This window comes from Sprattus sprattus, assembly GCF_963457725.1.
Source record: "Sprattus sprattus genome assembly, chromosome: 1".
Classification (NCBI taxonomy): Eukaryota; Metazoa; Chordata; class Actinopteri; order Clupeiformes; family Clupeidae; genus Sprattus; species Sprattus sprattus.
In genome coordinates this window covers 68,432,956-68,442,142 of record NC_137920.1, presented here as the reverse complement: position 1 = coordinate 68,442,142, position 9,187 = coordinate 68,432,956, and the positions used below count along the sequence as shown (strand labels likewise).

General features: G+C 43.1%; 1 pseudogene across 1 annotated transcript; it reads right to left on the bottom strand.

Annotated features, from left to right (window-relative positions):
- Nucleotides 1-684: 684 nt before the first annotated feature.
- Nucleotides 685-8,535, bottom strand: LOC308360425 (eosinophil peroxidase-like; annotated as a pseudogene). The gene is made up of 14 exons: nt 8,466-8,535; nt 8,185-8,269; nt 7,866-8,041; nt 7,622-7,754; nt 7,300-7,429; nt 6,998-7,204; nt 6,550-6,880; nt 6,133-6,293; nt 5,713-5,971; nt 5,205-5,375; nt 4,757-4,994; nt 4,339-4,538; nt 3,207-3,432; nt 685-941 (listed from the first exon to the last, which is right to left on the bottom strand). The product of its transcript is annotated as an eosinophil peroxidase-like (transcript).
- Nucleotides 8,536-9,187: the final 652 nt, after the last annotated feature.

Here is a 9,187-nt window from a genome sequence, read left to right as displayed (position 1 = left end):
GCCAAAACAAGCACACAGGCTGGAAGCATGCACGCGCCACTAAAAGAGAACTTTTCGGACTGGCAAAAAATGGCTTGGGTAACGCAGGAAAGCTCGTTACTGAGGTCTAGTAAAGTAGTGACGTTACCAATATTTTGAGAGTAATGCGTTATTGTACTCCGTTACCAATAATAGTAATGACGTTACTAACGTCCGTTACTTTGTAACTCGTTACCCCCAACACTGGTTACAGCCTTGATGTCCCTGGCAAATTTGGTAATTTTTCAAGCACTTTGACATATATTCGATTAAAACACCTAATTTTTGCTTTTTAATTTTTAACTAGGTGGTGCTATACATGTAATGACTGGTTATGGTATGGGTTGACATGGCCCCTTGACACAAACATACAAGAACAATTTGGCCCTCCAAGTCGCGTGGCGGTCATAATAACAGAAAAAAAATAAACTGAAAAAAAAGCCTTGACAGGTAGTGTATGATGCTCTGTTAAACCACCATTAAAATCCCTGGGCAGGTCACACCAGCTGTCGTGCGGCGGTCATAATAATGAGAGTATGTGGTCTTTTGGAACATTTTGGAACATGCTCCTGAAAATATTAACATGCTTGTGTGTGCGCTAGTGAGTATATTTACATGCCTGTGCGTGATATAGAATGACAGAATGCAGAATGTTTTCTTCTTCCCTCAGACGTTAAAAAGGATGTGTCCAGAAAAGAAACTCTCTGAGAGAAGTCCAGATCCCACTTTGGTGGCCTCCAGCCACACCTGATCCCCCGCCCCAGCTGCACCACAGTGTCCCCGGTGTAGTTGATCCGACTGTCCACATAGCAGGAGAAGGCGGTCATCACCACCGACCCATTTCGCATCAGCTGCACGCTGCCCATGGTCTGGACCACCGTGCAGAAGAAGTCAAACTGGTAAACGCCAGACAAGTGAACCTGCTAGGGCTGGGCAACGATTACAATTTTTAATCGCGATTAATCACATGATTTCCCTGATTAATCGCGATTAATCGCATTACTATACACAAAATCCAATAATCAATTCAAAAGTAGTGTAAAGCGCACTTTTATTTTAAATGTTCTGCCATATGAACAAAAGTGCCACAACATTTGTTGTGCAAACACTTAACATCAGCATTTTTATATAGTAGCAGTTTAATACAATAAATACTTTGTGTAATTCTCAACTTAAACAATGTAATCAAAACAAATACAAAACTGAAGCTTATTGCCACTGCCAGGGCCCTGTTCGGCGTACAACTGAAGCTAAGATAATGAATTTAGCTCGCAACTGGAGATTAACTAGCTCGCTAAATGAGAACAGGCCAAGCCGGTCTGGCGACGGGCGCTAATTTATTTTAACCTCAAGTTAATTTATCTCGTCAGCTAAATTGCGCGTGCACGTCTTGCTTCAAAAGGCAAGAAAGGTCGATCCCCAAAACCATGATTTTTTTGAAAGGTACAATGGTCTAAACACAAAGAAAAAGACTATTTTTTTTCTCCGATAAGGCAGGATATGATCATGAACGCGTTATGAAGAATTCAAGACCATAATCATGTCAAAATTCAACACTCCCGCGGCTACCACAGCGATATAAGAAACTTTCTATAAGATGTATAATACGTGACATCTTTTCCCTTCACAGAAAGGTACTATGGTGCAGTGGGTTTAGCGTATGGCTTGCATGCTGTAGATCACTGGACCAACTCCCCTCACCCTCGTAGGAATTGTAGTTTTAAATCGCTTTGAATAAAACCGTCTGCTAAATGACTAAATGTGAATGTATTAATAAGAAATTCAATACATTTAAGCAATGAAAAGAAATTGTGTCTATTTCTCTCTTATCATGCACCCACCTTACCATCCACCTCCACCATTCACTACCGCACAAACACTAGACACGTTTGCAAAACTAAACGTTTGCAATGATGTAAGTTAAAGTAGGTAAAACAACTTTAGCCAATATCTATTTGGGTTATGTGCTCAAATTTCCTGGGATCAAAGAAAACGTTAGTATTCATGTGCAAACTAAAAATCACGTCTCAGGCTGCACATGAAAGTTATTTCGGGTTTATCAACTGTACCAATGTCTCAACTGTACTATAGGCTACCACTGTCATATAATTATGAGTGCTTTGTTCTCCACATCGCCGACATTACAAAAATGAAGGCTACCACTCGCAAGAAAGTGATGACATTCAATGTTTGACGGTGGTGTATGCAATAAATGACTCGAGAAGGTCTTCTAAATTAATTATTCCTTGTCGGGTGGATCCGTAGCGCTCATACAAGAACAAGAAAAATTGATCTTCTTGGCGATCGCAAAGAACTCTTCCTACGCTAATCAAACTATGACTCCTTGTCAATGGGATCCCTCCTTTTGGCGTGGGTGTGGCAAGTTTAGCCAGCTAAACTTTGCTTAGCCTGCCCTGGAGCAGGCTAGGGCTAAGCGATTAATTACCATGGAAATTGAGCAAAAGTTGCTACGCCGAATCGCTAAAGCGGTGTTGTCTTTTTTTAGCCTGGAATTTAGCTCGCTAAACCGCTTAGCAAGCGTCCCCGAACAGGGCCCTGGGCATTGATGTTTAGAGTGTGGTGAAGCACCAGAAAGTTGTGTTGACAATATTACAACTCAATTCCATGTACTTGATGGCTGGTTTCCCTGTAATGTAACTAACCAGCCTGGTTATGACGTTGTTTCTGCCACAGCCCTCTGACGTTTGTAGCTCGCTAGTTAAGTAAGTAAGTAAGTAAGTAAGTTAGTAAGTAAGACTTTATTTATATAGCACATTTCGTACAAGAGTTGCAATTCAAAGTGCTTTACATAAAATCAATAAAAGCAAGCAGCAGGAGCAATACATGGAGTAAAAGATAAATACAAAATGATCAACATCGTATCAGAACCTGTTGTTGTGATAGGCTTACTAAAATCATGAAAAAATAAATATAAAACCCTTAAAACAGTTTAAAAGAGAAATAGTAAAAATAGTGCAAGTTACAGAGAAAAAAATAGTGCCAGATAAAATTAATAAAATGCTTTGGTAAAAAGAAAGGTTTTAAGCTGCCTTTTAAAGGTGTCTAGCGTGTTTGCTTCCCTAATATTAATGGGTAATGTGTTCCATAATTTTGGGGCGTAGTTGACGAAGGCTGCGTCACCAATCTTCTTATGACGCAAGATTAACGCGTTAACTTGCCCAGCCCTAGAACTTGCCTGTTTCTGTGCTGTAGTGGTTCTGGCTGTTGTAGGTGACCCGGTGGAAGCGGAGGACTTTGCTGGAGGAGGGGGATGGAGCCCTCCGAGGCTGACGGAGAAAGCAGAATGGGGGTGCTGGCTGCTGCTGCCAGGGGCCCCAGGGGGACCCCTTAGACCCTTAGACCCTGGGACCCTTAGGGACCTGCCGAGTAACACAGGTGCGGTCAATTTCACAGCTGAACATTCAGTACGGTTGAAGATGTCAATCACGCACACTAATCTGGCACTAAATCAATAATTCAAGATGTTGATTATCAAAAGAAAGTGGCCTGTTACGATGTGATTTCATAATCTGTGCAAATATTACATGCATAAATAAATCCTCGCTAACCTCATTTCCATCGTTGACAATTCCTGGAAGGTCAAAAGAGCCATATGTCAACTAACAATGTGGCTACTTATCACAGTCATGTTGGTCCTTCTCCATTTGGCTCATTATTAAAATACTGTTAGTATCCTCCCTGCTGCTCAAGGGACTCTGGCTCTCATGTGTATTGTGTTTGTTTTGACATGTGTTTGTGTTTGTTATGACATGTGTTTCTGTGTTGTTCTAAGACTCCGCCCCCACCTGCCCTCTGTCACTTCCTGGATTTCCCTGTCACCAATTACCACACCTGTCTGTTATCAGTCCACTCATTGTCTTGATTAGTTTCTCCTGCCACCTGTTTGTTTCCCACCAATTACATGTCTCCCCTCTAGTATTTAAGTTCAGTCTTCCCTTTGTTTCGTGTCTGGTCGTCATATTTAAGTCTGTGAGAAAGAATCTGCCTGTGTGATCTGAGATCTGGAGTTTTACTCTTCCGCTTGTTGAGAAGTTTTTTCGCTTTTTTGTGTTTGTGACTTTTGACTTTTGAACTTTTTGATTGTTCTGTGCTAAATAAAGCCTACATTCTTTGCCTGCACTTTTTGGTCTGCAATTGGGTCTCTTTTTCCTGTGGAACCTAACAAATACAGAAGGAACAGCGGAAGTACCAGGGAGAAGGCATGCAATGATTGTATTCCTACTAACATATCTGTTGTGTGTGTTTGTGAGGGACTATACACACACAAAACTGTGTGGTTCATCTCTAATGTCCACTCACCTGTCTCTAACCATGGACGGAGGTCGAATGGGGGGATGTCATCACATTTCATGTAGCCTGAACCTCGGGGTCTAAAGATGAAGGGGTTGATGGGCACATCTCCAATGCCTGTGTTATCACAGATAATGCGGGCCAGGGAGACAGAGGCCAGCGAGGCCTTCTGTGCCCTTGTGAACACCCCCTGGTTCTGCCACCACAGCCTGAAGACACAGAGGAGAGCTACTTAGTGATGTGGCATTTACGGTGCAATCCCTCTGGATTACTACAGTATCCATCTATCTATCATCTATCTATTTAAGATAATATAAATAATAATAATAATAATTTAAACATATATAGCACTTTTCTAGGTACCCAAAGACACTTGATGGCGTCATGCAAATGTGGTCCCAAGTGCAGAATTCCCTCCCTATCTCACCTGTCCCCATCGCGAATATTCTTAAACTGTTTGGCAATGAGGCAGGCGAAAAGGGGTCCCACACGGCCACCAGGGACAAAAGGCTCAGCCACACCGCCAAGCCAAATGTCAATGTTGTCAGGAGATCCATACAGCTCCAGGAGCCGACGGGCCAGGTCTGTGTTATTCAAGACCTGAGCCAGCTCTGCCTGTGTCTTAGGAGTGGAGAGACCACAGAACCGGCGCCATTTGTTATAGCCTGGAGTGAGAGAAAGAGAGGGACAATGAGTTACAGTACTTTTGTATTGGTATATATGACAACATTTTCATCTAGGGACTACTGAGCAGACAAGCCATGGGCAGAGAAAAAATGTGAACCTCACTAATATATTTTTACGTTGACTAGTTAAGCACAAAATGTCTGTAATATCTCTACAACACAGTAAAGTTATAATGTTTAGCGCAGTACCAGGTAGTGCATGGTCTCGGCCTCGCTGGAGGTTAAGGGAGCCCAGGTCCGAGGCCAGACGACTGGTAAACTTGAAGAGCTTCTCCCGGAGAGCATCCACCATCATGTGGTCCTGGGTGTTTAGCTTAGCCGGTCTCCCCACCAGCCCCCGGATCAGAGGATCAACACCACCTGTAGGGGGGGGGGGGGGGGGGGGGGGTTGAGGGTTTTTAATGCTCTGGAAATCAGCAGAGGTTTTTACAGCAGACTATACAGTACATGGCTGGAGATGCAGAGCTTTTACAGACTGTGAAACATAAATGGTTCCAATGTAATATTACATTTCTGAGGCTAATATTATTGACAGTGATGATTTAATAAGATCTCAGATCTAACCCTTTCAAATATCAGATCTCCAATATATGAGGGTGCAGTTTGTACTAAACACTGTCATATACTGTAGGAGGGGGCACAAGCCTAAAATTAATCAATCAAATATGATTCTATTAATGAGGAGGCTCATACTAACCTTCAAAGACCACCCTCCATGGGGTAGAGAAGGCTTTGAAGAGGGGCACGCTGGGAAACTTGGGGTGATCTTGGTAGTTTTCATCCAGACGAAACATCAGAGGCTGGATGGTGTTGTGGGCAAAGCGATAGGCAGCAGTGGCGAATACGTTGGAGATGCTTGGGTCCACATTTTTGTTGTAGCCAGAGTATGTGCCCAGATAACGGTTGTGCGCCTCTGGGCCAATGATGTGCAAAAGGTAGTCACGGTACACAATGACCTGGAATAGCACAGGTGTGAATGGGTTGGATGGAAAGGCAGAGAGATAAAGAGAAATAAAGAGGAAAAGAAAGCTGTGTGAAATTTTGGAAAATTAAAAAAACTTTTTAAAAAAATAGGATGTGGGAGGAGAAGGCACATGGACATGGTTGGTAAACCTACCTGATGGTAGCCACCCAGGATCTTGCGGGCTTCCTGGTAGAGTGTCTCCTTGCCCCAGTGGGGGTTGAGCTGCCGCAGGGCCCGGGCCAGGCGGTTGTGCTCCCGCAAGAACATAGTGTGCAGAGATGTCAGGCCAATGTTCTCATCAACACGTAAATCACCTGGGCACAACCAGCAGATGGGGAGACGGTTGTCAGGAAGCTTATAGAAATAAAACATGCCATGAAAGGAAGGATAGCACTTGAAGAGTATTTTATTATTATTTCACAAAATATGGCATGTAATGTATTGATGGACCCCCCTGAAAACGAGATGTTGCATCTCAAGGGGCTATCCTTAATAAAATTGAAATTGAAATTGAAAGAGTACGGCAAACAATATATAAGAGAAGAAAGCAGCGAGGAAGTTAGTAATTACCTGCCACAAAACAGGGTACTTCCTCAGCAGTGGTATCATTGGTGATGTGTTTGCGTGTAGCGCACATGTTTCCCTCCACACTCGAGAAGTGCAACAACTCGCGGTTGCCTGATGGGTCACGGAACCTGTCGTTGACACGTAGCAGACCTCCGTCATTGGTGAGGTTGCGCAAATTACGTGCCATGCTGTCATCTGAACCGTACACCTGGCCCACATCCACGTAGGCTGTCAGTGAATTGATTTGCTCACGAACACTGGAGCCACAGGCTGGAGCCGAACGGAACAATGGAATGCAGCTTTCTTGGGACAGTCTGGGATCATTGCTAGGGACCTAGGGAAAGGATGTGAAAACACATGTGTGAGAGAGTGAGAGAGACAAAGATGGACACAGACAGACTGAGCAAAGAAGAGGAGTCAGAGAGAGCAATAGAAAGTGTATGTCACAAACCGGTATAGGGAAACAGGGATTGGACTGTTCACAGCTGGTGGCACAGTTCAGGCCACTACTGAAGGAGCGTATGCTGGGTGAGGTAGGCGTGAAAGTCAGGTCATGGTCAATCCACTGACCGAAGATCGTCGCCAGGTATGATAACTCATTGTCACTCTCAACGCCATTGTCAGTGGTGCTCAGTATACGGTTGGACACCTCTCTCACCTGAGAGCAGAGAACAGAGAACAACATGAGGATAGAACATGAACCACAGAGAGATCACATCATCAACACCACCATCATCAGTAGCCTCATCATACCAGAGGGAGCAGGACATTATTGTACAGTCTACTCCGGTCCCACCCCTTTGGCTGAGAGATGCCATCTTCATACTCAGCTGGGAGCCATCTGGCAAAAGGCGTGTTTGAAGCTCCAAGTCTTGGGTTTTTCCTGGGAATCGAAAGAGGAGCCAATAAGATACAAAGGGAACACACATGAAGAATTCTCATGTATTTTGGGCACCGACAGTCAACACCAACACTGTCAACACCAGTAGTCGGCACAAAGACTTTTGCTTAAACTATTACGATGATTTTAGTCTTGTGGAGATACAGGAGTGTGGCATTGATCTGCAATACTCACTTGTTGTTACAGAGGCTGGAAGCAGGGCGGTACTTGTTGATTAAGGGTGTCGTTCTGCACAAGGGGGACAGGACACGGCCAGCACAGCCTGTGAGACGCCCAATGAGCTGGAGTTCGTCCACTGTGATCAAGTCTGAAAGACGAAAATACAGCGAGTCCTGTGATCACCATACTTGGAAGGACATTTTTGTGAGGATATGGATGAGTGTCAGAGAATGCAAGTGATGTTTTGCTAATGTCTGACCTGTGGCATTGATGGATCTCTTGTGAATGTGATGGGCCTTCTCGTGGATGAGCCCCAGGGCAATGTCCATGGTATCAGCAGCCCGCACTGCATTTCGGGTATCCCCTGCTGGCTGCTTCATCAGTCGCAGAATATCTGAGGGACGGATGTCCTCCCTGCGCACTCTCCTCAGACTCCTACAGGGATGGGACAAGACATAGCCACATCCATTCATGTCAAGCATTTGTCAGTGTATCAACTTGAATCACACCTAGAAATGGAAAAACAGTGAAATTGTTTAAGGAATGTAGTGTACTGTACAGCCGAATTCTAAACTTACTCTTCACGTGAATACTTGTAGGCCTCATCCACAATCTTCTTGGCCTCGTCAATAGCTTCTAGTATGAAAGGTCGACACGGGCTTTCTGTGAATAAGGCAAATTGTTAAGTTGTTATGCACATCCATTGGTTAAACCAGCAGGTAAACTGCAATGCATATTGATATCTATCACGTTGTTTAATGTCATTGATGACAGAAATTATGCAACAGAATAATACATTTCATTTTTTTTTAAGGAAGCTATGCAGTATTCTTTAATATTGCTTGATTAAATAACTTACCATCTGATCCATCACACCAGCCTATCAACACACAGAGTCCAATGGCTGCCAGTAAAGTACACAGATTCATATCTGAAACAAAAGAACAGTGAGAGTGATTGGTGCATACATATCAATATGCATTCCCTATTGGCTTAATGAAAGACACTATTCTTCTTCAGCCTCCATCACATCTAAAACCTCTTCAGAGAGTTCAGTTTCAGATGAAATGACTTGGCAGTGAAAATGTAATCTAATTACTTTTATGTATATAGCAGAAACTGAGTGTCTGTCTATAACCACGCATCTTATCCTTATCTAGTCCTTATCTTTTATATGATCTTAAGTTAAATTATATTAACAGGAATATGTTTGGGTGAAAAAACACCTTATACCTGTGTGTATGATTTTAGTTTTTCATACTGATCTTTTCGGCTACGTCTTTCCTTCTTAATTGTGTCTATGAAAGATTGAGAGGTTTCTAATAAAGATTCAAAATATCAAGTTTTAAAAAGCCATATACAGTAGTTGCAGATTGCCATATAGCAGCAGATAACAATTCACTACTTGTTTACATGTTTACATTACATTGTCTAATGTGGCACATACATGAGCCTGATGAAATTAAAGAATGCATCTAGGACTCACATAAAAGTTTGTTTTGGGTCTTTTCCTGATTGGCTTTCAGAGAGCAAATAAAATACGCTCCACTATGAAGGTCTGAACAGTCATACAAACGGCTG